The sequence below is a fragment of the Rhinoderma darwinii genome, chromosome 1 (assembly GCF_050947455.1).
Source record: "Rhinoderma darwinii isolate aRhiDar2 chromosome 1, aRhiDar2.hap1, whole genome shotgun sequence".
Taxonomy (NCBI): Eukaryota; Metazoa; Chordata; class Amphibia; order Anura; family Rhinodermatidae; genus Rhinoderma; species Rhinoderma darwinii.
In genome coordinates this window covers 640,623,395-640,648,484 of record NC_134687.1, presented here as the reverse complement: position 1 = coordinate 640,648,484, position 25,090 = coordinate 640,623,395, and the positions used below count along the sequence as shown (strand labels likewise).

The window sequence follows — 25,090 nt, the reverse complement described above, 5'->3', positions numbered from 1 at the left end:
CTGCTCCCCTTTCAAAACAGCTGATCGGCGGGGCCGGACCCCGAGCAATCAGCTATTGATGGCCTATCCTGAGGATAGGCCATCAATTTTTAGCGACTGGTAAACCCCTTTAATATTTATTATCTGTAATGTGTCACTTTATGTGGTAACTGAGCGATTATGAGATTGTTTTCTCGTGACACATTGTACTTTATGTCAGGGGTAAAATTTGGTTGATAAATTAATTGCTTATTTGTGTAAAACACCAACATTTTTCAAAAATTGAGCAAAAATTATCATTTTTCTATACTTGAATGTATCTGTTTGTAAGACAGATAGTTATACCACACAAAATAGTTTCTAGTTCACATACGCCATGCCTACTTTATGTTGGCATCGTTTTTTGAATGTCATTTTTTTCTAGGACGTTACAAGGCTTATAAGTTTAGCAGCAATCTCTCACATTTTCAAGAACATTTCAAAAGACTTCTTTTAGGGACCACTTCAGTTCTGAAGTGGCTTTGAGGGGCCTATATATTAGAAACCCAAATATATCACCCTATTTTAAAAACTGAACCCCTCAAAGTATTCAAAACAGCATTCAGAAAGTTTATTAACCCTTTAGGCATTTCACAGGAATTAGAGCAAAGAGGAGGTGAAATTTACAAATGTCATTTTTTTTTGCAGAAATTCAATTTGAATCCATTTTTTTCTGTAACACAGCAAGTGATAACAGAGAAACACAACTCAATAAATATTGCCCAGATTCTTCAGTTTTTAGAAATATCCCACGTGTGGCCCTCATGTGCTACAGAGCTGAGACACAGTAAGGGAGCACCTAGTGGATTTTGGGGCCTCCTTTTTATTAGAATATATTTTAGGCACCATGTCAGGTTAGAAGAGGTCATGTGGTGCCAAAACAAACAAAACACCCTATTTTAGCAACTACACCCCACAAGGAATTCATCTAGAGGCATAGTGTGCATTGTGACCGCACATGTCTTTGCTGAATTTATTAGAATTGGGATGTGAAAATAAAAAAAATATATTTTCACAAGGACTATAGGAAAAACAGCCACCCAATGTTTGTAAAGTATTTTCTCCCGAGTGCAGCAACACGCCATATGTGGTCGAAAACTGCTATTTGTACACGCGGAAGAGCTATAAACGGAAGGAGCGCCATTTGCTTTTTGGAGTCGAGATTTTACAGGATTAGTTTTCGGACACCATGTTACATTGGGCTGAGGTACCAGTACAGCGGAAACCCCCGAGAAGTCACCCCATTCTAGAAACTACAACCCTCAAGGAATTCATCTAGACATATAGTCGGCATTTTCACCCCACAGATGTTTAGCAGAAATTATTACACTATAGTTGTCGCAGATTGAAAATTGCCATTTCTCCATAGAGACGTAACTTCAGTGCCCGATATGTTGTGTCCAGACACACCCCAGAAATTGTTCTCCAGAGTACAGAGAACTACAACTCCCAGCATGTCCAGCCTGTTATTATGGGATATAAGAGGACATTACAGGGAGGAGATATCAGAGAGGACTATAACTCCCAGCATGTCCAGACTATTATGTGATATTAGAGGACATTACAGGGAGAAAGTATAAAAGAGAACTACAACTCCCAGCATGTCCAGCCTGTTATTATGTGATATCAGAGGACATTACAGGGAGGCGGTATCAGAGAGGACTACAACTCCCAGCATGTCCAGACTATTATGTGATATCCGAGGACATTACAGGGAGGAAGGATAAACGGAAAAGGACTACAACTCCCAGCATGTCCAGGCTGTTATTATGGGATATCAGAGGACATTACAGGGAGGAAGTATAAGAGAGAACTACAACTCCCAGCATGTCCTGGCTGTTATTATGGTATATCAGAGGACATTACAGGTAGGAGGTAAAAGAGGAGAGGACTATAACTCCCAGCATGTCCAGACTGTTATTATGGGATATCAGAGGACATTACAGGGAGGAGATATCAGAGGACTACAACTCCCAGCATATCCAGGCTGTTATTATGGGATATCAGAGGATATTAAAGTAAGAAAGTATAAGATGAGAGGACTACAACTCCCAGCGTGTCAAGGCTGTTATTATGGGATATCAGAGGACATTATAGGAAGGAGATATCAGAGGAGAACTACAACTCCCAGCATGTCCATGCTGTTGTTATGGGATACCAGAGGACATTACAGGGAGGAGGTATCAGAGAGGACTACAACTCCCAGCATGTCCAGGCTGTTATTACGGGATACCAGAGGACATTACAGGGAGGAGGTATCAGAGAGGACTACAACTCCCAGCATGTACAGACTGTTATTATGTGATATCAGAGGACATTACAGGGAGGAGGTATCAGAGAGGACTACAACTCCCAGCATGTCCAGCCTGTTATTATGTGATATCCGAGGACATTACAGGGAGGAAGGATAAGAGAACTACAACTCCCAGCATGTCCAGACTGTTATTATGGTATATCAGAGGACATTACAGGGAGAAGGTAAAAGAGAAGACTACAACTCCCAGCATGTCCAGACTGTTATTATGGGATATCAGTGGACATTACAGGGAGGAGATATCAGGAGAGGACTACAACTCCCAGCATTTCTAGACTATTATGTGATATCAGAGGACATTACAGGGAGGAGGTATAAGAGGAGAGGACTACAACTCCCAGCATTCCTCTGGCTCCAGCTCTCACACAACTGCTGACAACCTATAGAAGAAAACACCGAATGGATCACTTCTCCACACAGCACATCAGCCCCGCCCCCTGGCAGAGCTCCGCCCAACATGTCACGTGATCAACATCACAGGACCTTTACCCTCCACGTCTAATTCCACCGATAAGCTCGGCCCCTCCTGTCCCGGTCACATGGAGGTGACGTCATCACAGGTACTTTAGCCACAGCTCATTATATTTTGCACTGCTTTGCTCCTATTACTCCTTCAACGGTCACATGATCCTCATAACCCCCTCATGTCACGTGGTAATCATCACAGGTCCTTCATACATCGCTCAAGCTTTCCACTTCTAAGCTCCGCTCGCTGATGCAGTGGTCACGTGATCTTCATATCACAGGTCCTTCCTCCACCACCTCTCTCCACTGATCAGCTCCGCCCCTCCTGCCCTGGTCACGTGGTAACGTAATCACAGTCCTTGCGCTATTTCCGTGTATGAGGTGGAGAGCAGCGCTGGTCGGGTGTTCTCTCTGTTATCAGTCACCCCTGTATTAGTGTGTATACAGAGAGCTGTCAATCATTGAGTGACCCCGCCCACTGGACTCACCCAGACTGAGCAGGGATTTAACCCCTCCAGTGCCGGCCTCTTTGGGGTAAGTGGTTATTTCTGGTCTTTGTAGTGGTCGGGTGTTTTGTGGGACGAGTCGTGTTTTGTAATGACATAATATTCGCTACTTACAACTTATTCACCGACTTTTATACATTTCTTGTTAATGTCGTTCACCGTGCGGTTTAAGGGAATGTTCACACGTAGCGAATACGACCCACAACACGCAAGGAAATCACCCCGAATATTCACCCCAAATGGTGGCCGTATAATCCTCCCGAATATCTACTACAGAAATACAACAAGGCCGATCCTCACCTCTCCGAGCGTTACCATAGCAACACGTCCCTGTTACATGTGGAGTTACTGTAATATATGATGTATAGAATATAATATAATAGTTACAGGAGCAGTAGTCACATGATGGCGGTGGTGGTGAGATGACGTGTTACATGTGGAGTTACTGTAATATATGATGTATAGAATATAATATAATAGTTACAGGCGCAGTAGTCACATGATGGCGGCGGTGGTGAGATGACGTGTTACATGTGGAGTTACTGTAATATATGATGTATATAATATAATATAATAGTTACAGGCGCAGTAGTCACATGATGGTGGTGGTGAGATGACATGTTACATGTGGAGTTACTGTAATATATGATGTATAGAATATAATATAATAGTTACAGGAGCAGTAGTCACATGATGGCGGTGGTGAGATGACATGTTACATGTGGAGTTACTGTAATATATGATGTATATAATATAATAGTTACAGGCGCAGTAGTCACATGATGGCGGTGGTGAGATGACATGTTACATGTGGAGTTACTGTAATATATGATGTATATAATATAATAGTTACAGGCGCAGTAGTCACATGATGGCGGTGGTGAGATGACGTGTTACATGTGGAGTTACTGTAATATATGATGTATAGAATATAATATAATAGTTACAGGCGCAGTAGTCACATGATGGCGGTGGTGAGATGACGTGTTACATGTGGAGTTACTGTAATATATGATGTATATAATATAATAGTTACAGGTGCAGTAGTCACATGATGGTGGTGGTGAGATGACGTGTTACATGTGGAGTTACTGTAATATATGATGTATAGAATATAATAGTTACAGGTGCAGTAATCACATGATGGTGGTGGTGAGATGACGTGTTACATGTGGAGTTACTGTAATATATGATGTATAGAATATAATAGTTACAGGCGCAGTAGTCACATGATGGTGGTGGTGAGATGACGTGTTACATGTGGAGTTACTGTAATATATGATGTATAGAATATAATAGTTACAGGCGCAGTAGTCACATGATGGCGGTGGTGAGATGACGTGTTACATGTGGAGTTACTGTAATATATGATGTATAGAATATAATAGTTACAGGCGCAGTAGTCACATGATGGCGGTGGTGAGATGACGTGTTACATGTGGAGTTACTGTAATATATGATGTATAGAATATAATAGTTACAGGTGCAGTAGTCACATGATGGTGGTGGTGAGATGACGTGTTACATGTAGAGTTACTGTAATATATGATGTATAGAATATAATATAATAGTTACAGGCGCAGTAGTCACATGATGGTGGTGGTGAGATGACGTGTTACATGTGGAGTTACTGTAATATATGATGTATATAATATAATAGTTACAGGCGCAGTAGTCACATGATGGCGGTGGTGAGATGATGTGTTACATGTGGAGTTACTGTAATATATGATGTATAGAATATAATATAATAGTTACAGGCGCAGTAGTCACATGATGGTGGTGGTGAGATGATGTGTTACATGTGGAGTTACTGTAATATATGATGTATAGAATATAATATAATAGTTACAGGAGCAGTAGTCACATGATGGCGGTGGTGAGATGACGTGTTACATGTGGAGTTACTGTAATATATGATGTATATAATATAATAGTTACAGGTGCAGTAGTCACATGATGGCGGTGGTGAGATGACGTGTTACATGTGGAGTTACTGTAATATATGATGTATATAATATAATATAATAGTTACAGGCGCAGTAGTCACATGATGGCGGTGGTGAGATGACGTGTTACATGTGGAGTTACTGTAATATATGATGTATAGAATATAATATAATAGTTACAGGAGCAGTAGTCACATGATGGTGGTGGTGAGATGATGTGTTACATGTGGAGTTACTGTAATATATGATGTATAGAATATAATATAATAGTTACAGGAGCAGTAGTCACATGATGGCGGTGGTGAGATGACGTGTTACATGTGGAGTTACTGTAATATATGATGTATATAATATAATAGTTACAGGTGCAGTAGTCACATGATGGCGGTGGTGAGATGACGTGTTACATGTGGAGTTACTGTAATATATGATGTATATAATATAATATAATAGTTACAGGCGCAGTAGTCACATGATGGCGGTGGTGAGATGACGTGTTACATGTGGAGTTACTGTAATATATGATGTATAGAATATAATATAATAGTTACAGGCGCAGTAGTCACATGATGGTGGTGGTGAGATGACGTGTTACATGTGGAGTTACTGTAATATATGATGTATATAATATAATATAATAGTTACAGGCGCAGTAGTCACATGATGGCGGTGGTGAGATGACGTGTTACATGTGGAGTTACTGTAATATATGATGTATAGAATATAATATAATAGTTACAGGAGCAGTAGTCACATGATGGCGGTGGTGAGATGACGTGTTACATGTGGAGTTACTGTAATATATGATGTATAGAATATAATATAATAGTTACAGGAGCAGTAGTCACATGATGGTGGTGGTGAGATGACGTGTTACATGTGGAGTTACTGTAATATATGATGTATAGAATATAATATAATAGTTACAGGTGCAGTAGTCACATGATGGTGGTGGTGAGATGACGTGTTACATGTGGAGTTACTGTAATATATGATGTATATAATATAATAGTTACAGGTGCAGTAGTCACATGATGGCGGTGGTGAGATGACGTGTTACATGTGGAGTTACTGTAATATATGATGTATAGAATATAATATAATAGTTACAGGCGCAGTAGTCACATGATGGTGGTGGTGAGATGACGTGTTACATGTGGAGTTACTGTAATATATGATGTATAGAATATAATATAATAGTTACAGGTGCAGTAGTCACATGATGGTGGTGGTGAGATGACGTGTTACATGTGGAGTTACTGTAATATATGATGTATAGAATATAATAGTTACAGGCGCAGTAGTCACATGATGGCGGTGGTGAGATGATGTGTTACATGTGGAGTTACTGTAATATATGATGTATAGAATATAATAGTTACAGGTGCAGTAGTCACATGATGGCGGTGGTGAGATGACGTGTTACATGTGGAGTTACTGTAATATATGATGTATAGAATATAATATAATAGTTACAGGCGCAGTAGTCACATGGTGGTGGTGAGATGACGTGTTACATGTGGAGTTACTGTAATATATTATGTATAGAATATAATATAATAGTTACAGGTGCAGTAGTCACATGATGGTGGTGGTGAGATGACGTGTTACATGTGGAGTTACTGTAATATATGATGTATAGAATATAATAGTTACAGGCGCAGTAGTCACATGATGGTGGTGGTGAGATGACGTGTTACATGTGGAGTTACTGTAATATATGATGTATAGAATATAATATAATAGTTACAGGTGCAGTAGTCACATGATGGTGGTGGTGAGATGACGTGTTACATGTGGAGTTACTGTAATATATGATGTATAGAATATAATATAATAGTTACAGGTGCAGTAGTCACATGATGGTGGTGGTGAGATGACGTGTTACATGTGGAGTTACTGTAATATATGATGTATAGTATATAATATAATAGTTACAGGCGCAGTAGTCACATGATGGCGGTGGTGAGATGACATGTTACATGTGGAGTTACTGTAATATATGATGTATAGAATATAATATAATAGTTACAGGCGCAGTAGTCACATGATGGTGGTGGTGAGATGACGTGTTACATGTGGAGTTACTGTAATATATGATGTATAGAATATAATATAATAGTTACAGGCGCAGTAGTCACATGATGACGGTGGTGAGATGACGTGTTACATGTGGAGTTACTGTAATATATGATGTATAGAATATAATATAATAGTCACAGGCGCAGTAGTCACATGATGGTGGTGGTGAGATGACGTGTTACATGTGGAGTTACTGTAATATATGATGTATATAATATAATATAATAGTTACAGGCGCAGTAGTCACATGATGGCGGTGGTGAGATGACGTGTTACATGTGGAGTTACTGTAATATATGATGTATAGAATATAATATAATAGTTACAGGCGCAGTAGTCACATGATGGCGGTGGTGAGATGACATGTTACATGTGGAGTTACTGTAATATATGATGTATATAATATAATAGTTACAGGCGCAGTAGTCACATGATGGAGGTGGTGAGATGACATGTTACATGTGGAGTTACTGTAATATATGATGTATATAATATAATAGTTACAGGCGCAGTAGTCACATGATGGTGGTGGTGAGATGACGTGTTACATGTGGAGTTACTGTAATATATGATGTATATAATATAATAGTTACAGGCGCAGTAGTCACATGATGGTGGTGGTGAGATGACGTGTTACATGTGGAGTTACTGTAATATATGATGTATATAATATAATAGTTACAGGCGCAGTAGTCACATGATGGTGGTGGTGAGATGACGTGTTACATGTGGAGTTACTGTAATATATGATGTATAGAATATAATATAATAGTTACAGGCACAGTAGTCACATGATGGCGGTGGTGAGATGACATGTTACATGTGGAGTTACTGTAATATATGATGTATAGAATATAATATAATAGTTACAGGCACAGTAGTCACATGATGGCGGTGGTGAGATGACGTGTTACATGTGGAGTTACTGTAATATATGATGTATATAATATAATAGTTACAGGCGCAGTAGTCACATGATGGCGGTGGTGAGATGACGTGTTACATGTGGAGTTACTGTAATATATGATGTATAGAATATAATATAATAGTTACAGGAGCAGTAGTCACATGATGGTGGTGGTGAGATGACGTGTTACATGTGGAGTTACTGTAATATATGATGTATAGAATATAATATAATAGTTACAGGTGCAGTAGTCACATGATGGCGGTGGTGAGATGACATGTTACATGTGGAGTTACTGTAATATATGATGTATAGAATATAATAGTTACAGGCGCAGTAGTCACATGATGGTGGTGGTGAGATGACGTGTTACATGTGGAGTTACTGTAATATATGATGTATAGAATATAATATAATAGTTACAGGCGCAGTAGTCACATGATGGCGGTGGTGAGATGACATGTTACATGTGGAGTTACTGTAATATATGATGTATAGAATATAATATAATAGTTACAGGTGCAGTAGTCACATGATGGCGGTGGTGAGATGACGTGTTACATGTGGAGTTACTGTAATATATGATGTATAGAATATAATAGTTACAGGCGCAGTAGTCACATGATGGCGGTGGTGAGATGACGTGTTACATGTGGAGTTACTGTAATATATGATGTATAGAATATAATATAATAGTTACAGGCGCAGTAGTCACATGATGGTGGTGGTGAGATGACGTGTTACATGTGGAGTTACTGTAATATATGATGTATAGAATATAATAGTTACAGGCGCAGTAGTCACATTATGGCGGTGGTGAGATGACGTGTTACATGTGGAGTTACTGTAATATATGATGTATAGAATATAATATAATAGTTACAGGGGCAGTAGTCACATGATGGCGGTGGTGAGATGACGTGTTACATGTGGAGTTACTGTAATATATGATGTATAGAATATAATATAATAGTTACAGGCGCAGTAGTCACATGATGGTGGTGGTGAGATGACATGTTACATGTGGAGTTACTGTAATATATGATGTATAGAATATAATAGTTACAGGTGCAATAGTCACATGATGGCGGTGGTGAGATGACGTGTTACATGTGGAGTTACTGTAATATATGATGTATATAATATAATATAATAGTTACAGGGGCAGTAGTCACATGATGGTGGTGGTGAGATGACGTGTTACATGTGGAGTTACTGTAATATATGATGTAAAGAATATAATATAATAGTTACAGGTGCAGTAGTCACATGATGGCGGTGGTGAGATGACGTGTTACATGTGGAGTTACTGTAATATATGATGTATAGAATATAATAGTTACAGGCGCAGTAGTCACATGATGGTGGTGGTGAGATGACGTGTTACATGTGGAGTTACTGTAATATATGATGTATAGAATATAATAGTTACAGACGCAGTAGTCACATGATGGCGGTGGTGAGATGACGTGTTACATGTGGAGTTACTGTAATATATGATGTATAGAATATAATATAATAGTTACAGGTGCAGTAGTCACATGATGGCGGTGGTGAGATGACGTGTTACATGTGGAGTTACTGTAATATATGATGTATAGAATATAATAGTTACAGGCACAGTAGTCACATGATGGCGGTGGTGAGATGACGTGTTACATGTGGAGTTACTGTAATATATGATGTATAGAATATAATATAATAGTTACAGGCGCAGTAGTCACATGATGGTGGTGGTGAGATGACGTGTTACATGTGGAGTTACTGTAATATATGATGTATAGAATATAATATAATAGTTACAGGCGCAGTAGTCACATGATGGCGGTGGTGAGATGACGTTACATGTGGAGTTACTGTAATATATGATGTATAGAATATAATAGTTACAGGTGCAGTAGTCACATGATGGTGGTGGTGAGATGACGTGTTACATGTGGAGTTACTGTAATATATGATGTATATAATATAATAGTTACAGGTGCAGTAGTCACATGATGGCGGTGGTGAGATGACGTGTTACATGTGGAGTTACTGTAATATATGATGTATAGAATATAATATAATAGTTACAGGTGCAGTAGTCACATGATGGTGGTGGTGAGATGACGTGTTACATGTGGAGTTACTGTAATATATGATGTATAGAATATAATATAATAGTTACAGGCGCAGTAGTCACATGATGGCGGTGGTGAGATGACGTGTTACATGTGGAGTTACTGTAATATATGATGTATATAATATAATATAATAGTTACAGGTGCAGTAGTCACATGATGGCAGTGGTGAGATGACATGTTACATGTGGAGTTACTGTAATATATGATGTATAGAATATAATAGTTACAGGCGCAGTAGTCACATGATGGAGGTGGTGAGATGACGTGTTACATGTGGAGTTACTGTAATATATGATGTATAGAATATAATATAATAGTTACAGGTGCAGTAGTCACATGATGGCGGTGGTGAGATGACGTGTTACATGTGGAGTTACTGTAATATATGATGTATAGAATATAATATAATAGTTACAGGTGCAGTAGTCACATGATGGCGGTGGTGAGATGATGTGTTACATGTGGAGTTACTGTAATATATGATGTATAGAATATAATAGTTACAGGTGCAGTAGTCACATGATGGTGGTGGTGAGATGACGTGTTACATGTGGAGTTACTGTAATATATGATGTATAGAATATAATATAATAGTTACAGTTGCAGTAATCACATGATGGTGGTGGTGAGATGACGTGTTACATGTGGAGTTACTGTAATATATGATGTATAGAATATAATAGTTACAGGTGCAGTAGTCACATGATGGTGGTGGTGAGATGATGTGTTACATGTGGAGTTACTGTAATATATGATGTATAGAATATAATATAATAGTTACAGGTGCAGTAGTCACATGATGGTGGCGGTGAGATGACATGTTACATGTGGAGTTACTGTAATATATGATGTATAGAATATAATATAATAGTTACAGGCGCAGTAGTCACATGATGGAGGTGGTGAGATGATGTGTTACATGTGGAGTTACTGTAATATATGATGTATAGAATATAATATAATAGTTACAGGCGCAGTAGTCACATGATGGCGGTGGTGAGATGACGTGTTACATGTGGAGTTACTGTAATATATGATGTATAGAATATAATATAATAGTTACAGGCGCAGTAGTCACATGATGGCGGTGGTGAGATGACGTGTTACATGTGGAGTTACTGTAATATATGATGTATAGAATATAATATAATAGTTACAGGCGCAGTAGTCACATGATGGTGGTGGTGAGATGACGTGTTACATGTGGAGTTACTGTAATATATGATGTATAGAATATAATATAATAGTTACAGGCGCAGTAGTCACATGATGGTGGTGGTGAGATGACGTGTTACATGTGGAGTTACTGTAATATATGATGTATAGAATATAATAGTTACAGGTGCAGTAGTCACATGATGGTGGTGGTGAGATGATGTGTTACATGTGGAGTTACTGTAATATATGATGTATATAATATAATAGTTACAGGCGCAGTAGTCACATGATGGCGGTGGTGAGATGACGTGTTACATGTGGAGTTACTGTAATATATGATGTATAGAATATAATATAATAGTTACAGGCGCAGTAGTCACATGATGGTGGTGGTGAGATGACGTGTTACATGTGGAGTTACTGTAATATATGATGTATATAATATAATATAATAGTTACAGGCGCAGTAGTCACATGATGGCGGTGGTGAGATAACGTGTTACATGTGGAGTTACTGTAATATATGATGTATAGAATATAATATAATAGTTACAGGCGCAGTAGTCACATGATGGTGGTGGTGAGATGATGTGTTACATGTGGAGTTACTGTAATATATGATGTATAGAATATAATATAATAGTTACAGGCGCAGTAGTCACATGATGGTGGTGGTGAGATGACGTGTTACATGTGGAGTTACTGTAATATATGATGTATAGAATATAATAGTTACAGGTGCAGTAGTCACATGATGGTGGTGGTGAGATGATGTGTTACATGTGGAGTTACTGTAATATATGATGTATATAATATAATAGTTACAGGCGCAGTAGTCACATGATGGCGGTGGTGAGATGACGTGTTACATGTGGAGTTACTGTAATATATGATGTATAGAATATAATATAATAGTTACAGGCGCAGTAGTCACATGATGGTGGTGGTGAGATGACGTGTTACATGTGGAGTTACTGTAATATATGATGTATATAATATAATATAATAGTTACAGGCGCAGTAGTCACATGATGGTGGTGGTGAGATGACGTGTTACATGTGGAGTTACTGTAATATATGATGTATATAATATAATATAATAGTTACAGGCGCAGTAGTCACATGATGGAGGTGGTGAGATGACATGTTACATGTGGAGTTACTGTAATATATGATGTATAGAATATAATAGTTACAGGCGCAGTAGTCACATGATGGCGGTGGTGAGATGACGTGTTACATGTGGAGTTACTGTAATATATGATGTATATAATATAATAGTTACAGGCGCAGTAGTCACATGATGGCGGTGGTGAGATGATGTGTTACATGTGGAGTTACTGTAATATATGATGTATAGAATATAATAGTTACAGGCGCAGTAGTCACATGATGGTGGTGGTGAGATGACGTGTTACATGTGGAGTTACTGTAATATATGATGTATAGAATATAATATAATAGTTACAGGTGCAGTAGTCACATGATGGCGGTGGTGAGATGACGTGTTACATGTGGAGTTACTGTAATATATGATGTATAGAATATAATATAATAGTTACAGGTGCAGTAGTCACATGATGGCGGTGGTGAGATGACGTGTTACATGTGGAGTTACTGTAATATATGATGTATAGAATATAATATAATAGTTACAGGCGCAGTAGTCACATGATGGAGGTGGTGAGATGACATGTTACATGTGGAGTTACTGTAATATATGATGTATAGAATATAATATAATAGTTACAGGCGCAGTAGTCACATGATGGCGGTGGTGAGATGACGTGTTACATGTGGAGTTACTGTAATATATGATGTATATAATATAATAGTTACAGGCGCAGTAGTCACATGATGGCGGTGGTGAGATGACGTGTTACATGTGGAGTTACTGTAATATATGATGTATAGAATATAATAGATACAGGTGCAGTAGTCACATGATGGCGGTGGTGAGATGACGTGTTACATGTGGAGTTACTGTAATATATGATGTATAGAATATAATATAATAGTTACAGGTGCAGTAGTCACATGATGGTGGTGGTGAGATGACGTGTTACATGTGGAGTTACTGTAATATATGATGTATATAATATAATATAATAGTTACAGGCGCAGTAGTCACATGATGGCGGTGGTGAGATGTTACATGTGGAGTTACTGTAATATATGATGTATAGAATATAATATAATAGTTACAGGTGCAGTAGTCACATGATGGTGGTGGTGAGATGACGTGTTACATGTGGAGTTACTGTAATATATGATGTATAGAATATAATATAGTTACAGGTGCAGTAGTCACATGATGGCGGTGGTGAGATGACGTGTTACATGTGGAGTTACTGTAATATATGATGTATAGAATATAATAGTTACAGGCGCAGTAGTCACATGATGGTGGTGGTGAGATGACGTGTTACATGTGGAGTTACTGTAATATATGATGTATAGAATATAATATAGTTACAGGCGCAGTAGTCACATGATGGTGGTGGTGAGATGACGTGTTACATGTGGAGTTACTGTAATATATGATGTATATAATATAATAGTTACAGGCGCAGTAGTCACATGATGGCGGTGGTGAGATGACGTGTTACATGTGGAGTTACTGTAATATATGATGTATAGAATATAATAGTTACAGGTGCAGTAGTCACATGATGATGGTGGTGAGATGACGTGTTACATGTGGAGTTACTGTAATATATGATGTATATAATATAATAGTTACAGGCGCAGTAGTCACATGATGGCGGTGGTGAGATGACATGTTACATGTGGAGTTACTGTAATATATGATGTATAGAATATAATAGTTACAGGTGCAGTAGTCACATGATGGCGGTGGTGAGATGACGTGTTACATGTGGAGTTACTGTAATATATGATGTATAGAATATAATATAATAGTTACAGGCGCAGTAGTCACATGATGGCGGTGGTGAGATGACGTGTTACATGTGGAGTTACTGTAATATATGATGTATAGAATATAATATAATAGTTACAGGCGCAGTAGTCACATGATGGCGGTGGTGAGATGACGTGTTACATGTGGTGTTACTGTAATATATGATGTATATAATATAATAGTTACAGACGCAGTAGTCACATGATGGCGGTGGTGAGATGACATGTTACATGTGGAGTTACTGTAATATATGATGTATATAATATAATATAATAGTTACAGGCGCAGTAGTCACATGATGGCGGTGGTGAGATGACCTGTTACATGTGGAGTTACTGTAATATATGATGTATAGAATATAATAGTTACAGGTGCAGTAGTCACATGATGGCGGTGGTGAGATGACGTGTTACATGTGGAGTTACTGTAATATATGATGTATAGAATATAATATAATAGTTACAGGCGCAGTAGTCACATGATGGTGGTGGTGAGATGACGTGTTACATGTGGAGTTACTGTAATATATGATGTATAGAATATAATAGTTACAGGCGCAGTAGTCACATGATGGCGGTGGTGAGATGACGTGTTACATGTGGAGTTACTGTAATATATGATGTATAGAATATAATATAATAGTTACAGGTGCAGTAGTCACATGATGGCGGTGGTGAGATAACGTGTTACATGTGGAGTAACTGTAATATATGATGTATAGAATATAATATAATAGTTACAGGTGCAGTAGTCACATGATGGTGGTGGTGAGATGACGTGTTACATGTGGAGTTACTGTAATATATGATGTATAGAATATAATAGTTACAGGAGCAGTAGTCACATGATGGCGGTGGTGAGATGACGTGTTACATGTGGAGTTACTGTAATATATGATGTATAGAATATAATATAATAGTTACAGGCGCAGTAGTCACATGATGGTGGTGGTGAGATGACGTGTTACATGTGGAGTTACTGTAATATATGATGTATAGAATATAATATAATAGTTACAGGCGCAGTAGTCACATGATGGTGGTGGTGAGATGACGTGTTACATGTGGAGTTACTGTAATATATGATGTATAGAATATAATATAATAGTTACAGGCGCAGTAGTCACATGATGGCGGTGGTGAGATGACGTGTTACATGTGGAGTTACTGTAATATATGATGTATATAATATAATAGTTACAGGTGCAGTAGTCACATGATGGTGGTGGTGAGATGACGTGTTACATGTGGAGTTACTGTAATATATGATGTATAGAATATAATATAATAGTTACAGGTGCAGTAGTCACATGATGGCGGTGGTGAGATGACGTGTTACATGTGGAGTTACTGTAATATATGATGTATAGAATATAATAGTTACAGGTGCAGTAGTCACATGATGGTGGTGGTGAGATGACGTGTTACATGTGGAGTTACTGTAATATATGATGTATATAATATAATCGTTACAGGCGCAGTAGTCACATGATGGTGGTGGTGAGATGACGTGTTACATGTGGAGTTACTGTAATATATGATGTATAGAATATAATATATTAGTTACAGGCGCAGTAGTCACATGATGGTGGTGGTGAGATGACGTGTTACATGTGGAGTTACTGTAATATATGATGTATAGTATATAATATAATAGTTACAGGTGCAGTAGTCACATGATGGCGGTGGTGAGATGACGTGTTACATGTGGAGTTACTGTAATATATGATGTATATAATATAATAGTTACAGGCGCAGTAGTCACATGATGGCGGTGGTGAGATGACGTGTTACATGTGGAGTTACTGTAATATATGATGTATAGAATATAATATATTAGTTACAGGTGCAGTAGTCACATGATGGCGGTGGTGAGATGACGTGTTACATGTGGAGTTACTGTAATATATGATGTATATAATATAATAGTTACAGGCGCAGTAGTCACATGATGGCGGTGGTGAGATGACGTGTTACATGTGGAGTTACTGTAATATATGATGTATATAATATAATAGTTACAGGCGCAGTAGTCACATGATGGCGGTGGTGAGATGATGTGTTACATGTGGAGTTACTGTAATATATGATGTATATAATATAATATAATCGTTACAGGCGCAGTAGTCACATGATGGTGGTGGTGAGATGACGTGTTACATGTGGAGTTACTGTAATATATGATGTATATAATATAATAGTTACAGGCGCAGTAGTCACATGATGGCGGTGGTGAGATGACGTGTTACATGTGGAGTTACTGTAATATATGATGTATATAATATAATAGTTACAGGTGCAGTAGTCACATGATGGCGGTGGTGAGATGACGTGTTACATGTGGAGTTACTGTAATATATGATGTATAGAATATAATATAATAGTTACAGGTGCAGTAGTCACATGATGGAGGTGGTGAGATGACGTGTTACATGTGGAGTTACTGTAATATATGATGTATAGAATATAATAGTTACAGGAGCAGTAGTCACATGATGGTGGTGGTGAGATGACGTGTTACATGTGGAGTTACTGTAATATATGATGTATAGAATATAATATAATAGTTACAGGCGCAGTAGTCACATGATGGTGGTGGTGAGATGACATGTTACATGTGGAGTTACTGTAATATATGATGTATATAATATAATAGTTACAGGTGCAGTAGTCACATGATGGAGGTGGTGAGATGACGTGTTACATGTGGAGTTACTGTAATATATGATGTATAGAATATAATATAATAGTTACAGGCGCAGTAGTCACATGATGGTGGTGGTGAGATGACGTGTTACATGTGGAGTTACTGTAATATATGATGTATAGAATATAATAGTTACAGGTGCAGTAGTCACATGATGGAGGTGGTGAGATGACGTGTTACATGTGGAGTTACTGTAATATATGATGTATAGAATATAATATAATAGTTACAGGCGCAGTAGTCACATGATGGTGGTGGTGAGATGACGTGTTACATGTGGAGTTACTGTAATATATGATGTATATAATATAATAGTTACAGGTGCAGTAGTCACATGATGGTGGTGGTGAGATGACATGTTACATGTGGAGTTACTGTAATATATGATGTATATAATATAATAGTTACAGGTGCAGTAGTCACATGATGGCGGTGGTGAGATGACGTGTTACATGTGGAGTTACTGTAATATATGATGTATAGAATATAATATAATAGTTACAGGCGCAGTAGTCACATGATGGCGGTGGTGAGATGACGTGTTACATGTGGAGTTACTGTAATATATGATGTATATAATATAATAGTTACAGGCGCAGTAGTCACATGATGGTGGTGGTGAGATGACGTGTTACATGTGGAGTTACTGTAATATATGATGTATATAATATAATATAATAGTTACAGGCGCAGTAGTCACATGATGGTGGTGGTGAGATGACGTGTTACATGTGGAGTTACTGTAATATATGATGTATAGAATATAATATAATAGTTACAGGTGCAGTAGTCACATGATGGAGGTGGTGAGATGACGTGTTACATGTGGAGTTACTGTAATATATGATGTATATAATATAATAGTTACAGGCGCAGTAGTCACATGATGGCGGTGGTGAGATGACGTGTTACATGTGGAGTTACTGTAATATATGATGTATAGAATATAATATAATAGTTACAGGTGCAGTAGTCACATGATGGAGGTGGTGAGATGACGTGTTACATGTGGAGTTACTGTAATATATGATGTATAGAATATAATAGTTACAGGCGCAGTAGTCACATGATTGTGGTGGTGAGATGACGTGTTACATGTGGAGTTACTGTAATATATGATGTATAGAATATAATAGTTACAGGTGCAGTAGTCACATGATGGCGGTGGTGAGATGACGTGTTACATGTGGAGTTACTGTAATATATGATGTATAGAATATAATATAATAGTTACAGGTGCAGTAGTCACATGATGGTGGTGGTGAGATGACATGTTACATGTGGAGTTACTGTAATATATGATGTATAGAATATAATAGTTACAGGTGCAGTAGTCACATGATGGTGGTGGTGAGATGACGTGTTACATGTGGAGTTACTGTAATATATGATGTATAGAATATAATAGTTACAGGCGCAGTAGTCACATGATGGCTGTGGTGAGATGACGTGTTACATGTGGAGTTACTGTAATATATGATGTATAGAATATAATATAATAGTTACAGGTGCAGTAGTCACATGATGGTGGTGGTGAGATGACGTGTTACATGTGGAGTTACTGTAATATATGATGTATATAATATAATAGTTACAGGCGCAGTAGTCACATGATGGTGGTGGTGAGATGACGTGTTACATGTGGAGTTACTGTAATATATGATGTATAGAATATAATAGTTACAGGTGCAGTAGTCACATGATAGTGGTGGTGAGATGACGTGTTACATGTGGAGTTACTGTAATATATGATGTATATAATATAATAGTTACAGGCGCAGTAGTCACATGATGGCGGTGGTGAGATGACGTGTTACATGTGGAGTTACTGTAATATATGATGTATAGAATATAATATAATAGTTACAGGCGCAGTAGTCACATGATGGCGGTGGTGAGATGACCTGTTACATGTGGTGTTACTGTAATATATGATGTATAGAATATAATATAATAGTTACAGGTGCAGTAGTCACATGATGGAGGTGGTGAGATGACGTGTTACATGTGGAGTTACTGTAATATATGATGTATAGAATATAATAGTTACAGGTGCAGTAGTCACATGATGGCGGTGGTGAGATGACATGTTACATGTGGAGTTACTGTAATATATGATGTATAGAATATAATATAATAGTTACAGGAGCAGTAGTCACATGATGGCGGTGGTGAGATGACATGTTACATGTGGAGTTACTGTAATATATGATGTATAGAATATAATATAATAGTTACAGGTGCAGTAGTCACATGATGGTGGTGGTGAGATGACGTGTTACATGTGGAGTTACTGTAATATATGATGTATAGAATATAATAGTTACAGGCGCAGTAGTCACATGATGGCGGTGGTGAGATGACGTGTTACATGTGGAGTTACTGTAATATATGATGTATAGAATATAATATAATAGTTACAGGTGCAGTAGTCACATGATGGTGGTGGTGAGATGACGTGTTACATGTGGAGTTACTGTAATATATGATGTATAGAATATAATATAATAGTTACAGGTGCAGTAGTCACATGATGGCGGTGGTGAGATGACGTGTTACATGTGGAGTTACTGTAATATATGATGTATATAATATAATAGTTACAGGCGCAGTAGTCACATGATGGTGGTGGTGAGATGACGTGTTACATGTGGAGTTACTGTAATATATGATGTATAGAATATAATAGTTACAGGTGCAGTAGTCACATGATGGAGGTGGTGAGATGACGTGTTACATGTGGAGTTACTGTAATATATGATGTATAGAATATAATATAATAGTTACAGGCGCAGTAGTCACATGATGGCGGTGGTGAGATGATGTGTTACATGTGGAGTTACTGTAATATATGATGTATAGAATATAATATAATAGTTACAGGCGCAGTAGTCACATGATGGTGGTGGTGAGATGATGTGTTACATGTGGAGTTACTGTAATATATGATGTATAGAATATAATAGTTACAGGCGCAGTAGTCACATGATGGCGGTGGTGAGATGACTTGTTACATGTGGAGTTACTGTAATATATGATGTATAGAATATAATATAATAGTTACAGGTGCAGTAGTCACATGATGGCGGTGGTGAGATGACGTGTTACATGTGGAGTTACTGTAATATATGATGTATAGAATATAATATAATAGTTACAGGCGCAGTAGTCACATGGTGGTGGTGATGAGATGACGTGTTACATGTGGAGTTACTGTAATATATGATGTATAGAATATAATATAATAGTTACAGGCGCAGTAGTCACATGATGGAGGTGGTGAGATGACGTGTTACATGTGGAGTTACTGTAATATATGATGTATAGAATATAATATAATAGTTACAGGTGCAGTAGTCACATGATGGAGGTGGTGAGATGACGTGTTACATGTGGAGTTACTGTAATATATGATGTATAGAATATAATAGTTACAGGTGCAGTAGTCACATGATGGCGGTGGTGAGATGACGTGTTACATGTGGAGTTACTGTAATATATGATGTATAGAATATAATATAATAGTTACAGGCGCAGTAGTCACATGATGGAGGTGGTGAGATGACGTGTTACATGTGGAGTTACTGTAATATATGATGTATAGAATATAATATAATAGTTACAGGTGCAGTAGTCACATGATGGAGGTGGTGAGATGACGTGTTACATGTGGAGTTACTGTAATATATGATGTATAGAATATAATAGTTACAGGTGCAGTAGTCACATGATGGCGGTGGTGAGATGACGTGTTACATGTGGAGTTACTGTAATATATGATGTATAGAATATAATATAATAGTTACAGGCGCAGTAGTCACATGATGGTGGTGGTGAGATGACGTGTTACATGTGGAGTTACTGTAATATATGATGTATAGAATATAATATAATAGTTACAGGTGCAGTAGTCACATGATGGTGGTGGTGAGATGACGTGTTACATGTGGAGTTACTGTAATATATGATGTATATAATATAATAGTTACAGGTGCAGTAGTCACATGATGGCGGTGGTGAGATGACGTGTTACATGTGGAGTTACTGTAATATATGATGTATAGAATATAATATAATAGTTACAGGTGCAGTAGTCACATGATGGTGGTGGTGAGATGACGTGTTACATGTGGAGTTACTGTAATATATGATGTATATAATATAATAGTTACAGGTGCAGTAGTCACATGATGGCGGTGGTGAGATGACGTGTTACATGTGGAGTTACTGTAATATATGATGTATAGTATATAATATAATAGTTACAGGTGCAGTAGTCACATGATGGTGGTGGTGAGATGACGTGTTACATGTGGAGTTACTGTAATATATGATGTATAGAATATAATATAATAGTTACAGGTGCAGTAGTCACATGGTGGTGGTGGTGAGATGACGTGTTACATGTGGAGTTACTGTAATATATGATGTATAGAATATAATAGTTACAGGTGCAGTAGTCACATGATGGTGATGGTGAGATGACGTGTTACATGTGGAGTTACTGTAATATATGATGTATAGAATATAATAGTTACAGGTGCAGTAGTCACATGATGGTGGTGGTGAGATGACGTGTTACATGTGGAGTTACTGTAATATATGATGTATAGAATATAATAGTTACAGGTGCAGTAGTCACATGATGGCGGTGGTGAGATGACATGTTACATGTGGAGTTACTGTAATATATGATGTATAGAATATAATATAATAGTTACAGGCGCAGTAGTCACATGATGGTGGTGGTGAGATGACGTGTTACATGTGGAGTTACTGTAATATATGATGTATAGAATATAATATAATAGTTACAGGCGCAGTAGTCACATGATGGCGGTGGTGAGATGACGTGTTACATGTGGAGTTACTGTAATATATGATGTATAGAATATAATAGTTACAGGCGCAGTAGTCACATGATGGTGGTGGTGAGATGACATGTTACATGTGGAGTTACTGTAATATATGATGTATAGAATATAATATAATAGTTACAGGTGAAGTAGTCACATGATGGTGGTGGTGAGATGACGTGTTACATGTGGAGTTACTGTAATACATGATGTATATAATATAATATAATAGTTACAGGCGCAGTAGTCACATGATGGCGGTGGTGAGATGACCTGTTACATGTGGAGTTACTGTAATATATGATGTATAGAATATAATAGTTACAGGTGCAGTAGTCACATGATGGCGGTGGTGAGATGACGTGTTACATGTGGAGTTACTGTAATATATGATGTATATAATATAATAGTTACAGGCGCAGTAGTCACATGATGGTGGTGGTGAGATGACGTGTTACATGTGGAGTTACTGTAATATATGATGTATAGAATATAATAGTTACAGGTGCAGTAGTCACATGATGGAGGTGGTGAGATGACGTGTTACATGTGGAGTTACTGTAATATATGATGTATAGAATATAATATAATAGTTACAGGCGCAGTAGTCACATGATGGCGGTGGTGAGATGATGTGTTACATGTGGAGTTACTGTAATATATGATGTATAGAATATAATATAATAGTTACAGGCGCAGTAGTCACATGATGGTGGTGGTGAGATGATGTGTTACATGTGGAGTTACTGTAATATATGATGTATAGAATATAATAGTTACAGGCGCAGTAGTCACATGATGGCGGTGGTGAGATGACTTGTTACATGTGGAGTTACTGTAATATATGATGTATAGAATATAATATAATAGTTACAGGTGCAGTAGTCACATGATGGCGGTGGTGAGATGACGTGTTACATGTGGAGTTACTGTAATATATGATGTATAGAATATAATATAATAGTTACAGGCGCAGTAGTCACATGGTGGTGGTGATGAGATGACGTGTTACATGTGGAGTTACTGTAATATATGATGTATAGAATATAATATAATAGTTACAGGCGCAGTAGTCACATGATGGAGGTGGTGAGATGACGTGTTACATGTGGAGTTACTGTAATATATGATGTATAGAATATAATATAATAGTTACAGGTGCAGTAGTCACATGATGGAGGTGGTGAGATGACGTGTTACATGTGGAGTTACTGTAATATATGATGTATAGAATATAATAGTTACAGGTGCAGTAGTCACATGATGGCGGTGGTGAGATGACGTGTTACATGTGGAGTTACTGTAATATATGATGTATAGAATATAATATAATAGTTACAGGCGCAGTAGTCACATGATGGTGGTGGTGAGATGACGTGTTACATGTGGAGTTACTGTAATATATGATGTATAGAATATAATATAATAGTTACAGGTGCAGTAGTCACATGATGGTGGTGGTGAGATGACGTGTTACATGTGGAGTTACTGTAATATATGATGTATATAATATAATAGTTACAGGTGCAGTAGTCACATGATGGCGGTGGTGAGATGACGTGTTACATGTGGAGTTACTGTAATATATGATGTATAGAATATAATATAATAGTTACAGGTGCAGTAGTCACATGATGGTGGTGGTGAGATGACGTGTTACATGTGGAGTTACTGTAATATATGATGTATATAATATAATAGTTACAGGTGCAGTAGTCACATGATGGCGGTGGTGAGATGACGTGTTACATGTGGAGTTACTGTAATATATGATGTATAGTATATAATATAATAGTTACAGGTGCAGTAGTCACATGATGGTGGTGGTGAGATGACGTGTTACATGTGGAGTTACTGTAATATATGATGTATAGAATATAATATAATAGTTACAGGTGCAGTAGTCACATGGTGGTGGTGGTGAGATGACGTGTTACATGTGGAGTTACTGTAATATATGATGTATAGAATATAATAGTTACAGGTGCAGTAGTCACATGATGGTGATGGTGAGATGACGTGTTACATGTGGAGTTACTGTAATATATGATGTATAGAATATAATAGTTACAGGTGCAGTAGTCACATGATGGTGGTGGTGAGATGACGTGTTACATGTGGAGTTACTGTAATATATGATGTATAGAATATAATATAATAGTTACAGGCGCAGTAGTCACATGATGGCGGTGGTGAGATGACGTGTTACATGTGGAGTTACTGTAATATATGATGTATATAATATAATATAATAGTTACAGGTGCAGTAGTCACATGATGGTGGTGGTGAGATGACGTGTTACATGTGGAGTTACTGTAATATATGATGTATAGAATATAATATAATAGTTACAGGCGCAGTAGTCACATGATGGTGGTGGTGAGATGACGTGTTACATGTGGAGTTACTGTAATATATGATGTATAGAATATAATAGTTACAGGTGCAGTAGTCACATGATGGCGGTGGTGAGATGACGTGTTACATGTGGAGTTACTGTAATATATGATGTATAGAATATAATAGTTACAGGTGCAGTAGTCACATGATGGCGGTGGTGAGATGACATGTTACATGTGGAGTTACTGTAATATATGATGTATAGAATATAATATAATAGTTACAGGCGCAGTAGTCACATGATGGTGGTGGTGAGATGACGTGTTACATGTGGAGTTACTGTAATATATGATGTATAGAATATAATATAATAGTTACAGGCGCAGTAGTCACATGATGGCGGTGGTGAGATGACGTGTTACATGTGGAGTTACTGTAATATATGATGTATAGAATATAATAGTTACAGGCGCAGTAGTCACATGATGGTGGTGGTGAGATGACATGTTACATGTGGAGTTACTGTAATATATGATGTATAGAATATAATATAATAGTTACAGGTGAAGTAGTCACATGATGGTGGTGGTGAGATGACGTGTTACATGTGGAGTTACTGTAATACATGATGTATATAATATAATATAATAGTTACAGGCGCAGTAGTCACATGATGGCGGTGGTGAGATGACCTGTTACATGTGGAGTTACTGTAATATATGATGTATAGAATATAATAGTT

The 25,090-nt window shown here is 37.5% G+C and overlaps 1 protein-coding gene across 1 annotated transcript in view; it reads left to right on the top strand.

Moving 5' to 3' along the window:
- The first annotated feature begins 2,992 nt into the window (after positions 1-2,992).
- LOC142659151 (uncharacterized) overlaps positions 2,993-25,090 on the top strand; it is a 155,190-nt gene continuing 133,092 nt past the window's right edge. Inside the window, exon 1 of the mRNA XM_075835010.1 lies at positions 2,993-3,331. The gene's annotated coding sequence lies outside the window, so the exon portion shown is untranslated. The remainder of the gene's footprint in view (positions 3,332-25,090) is intronic.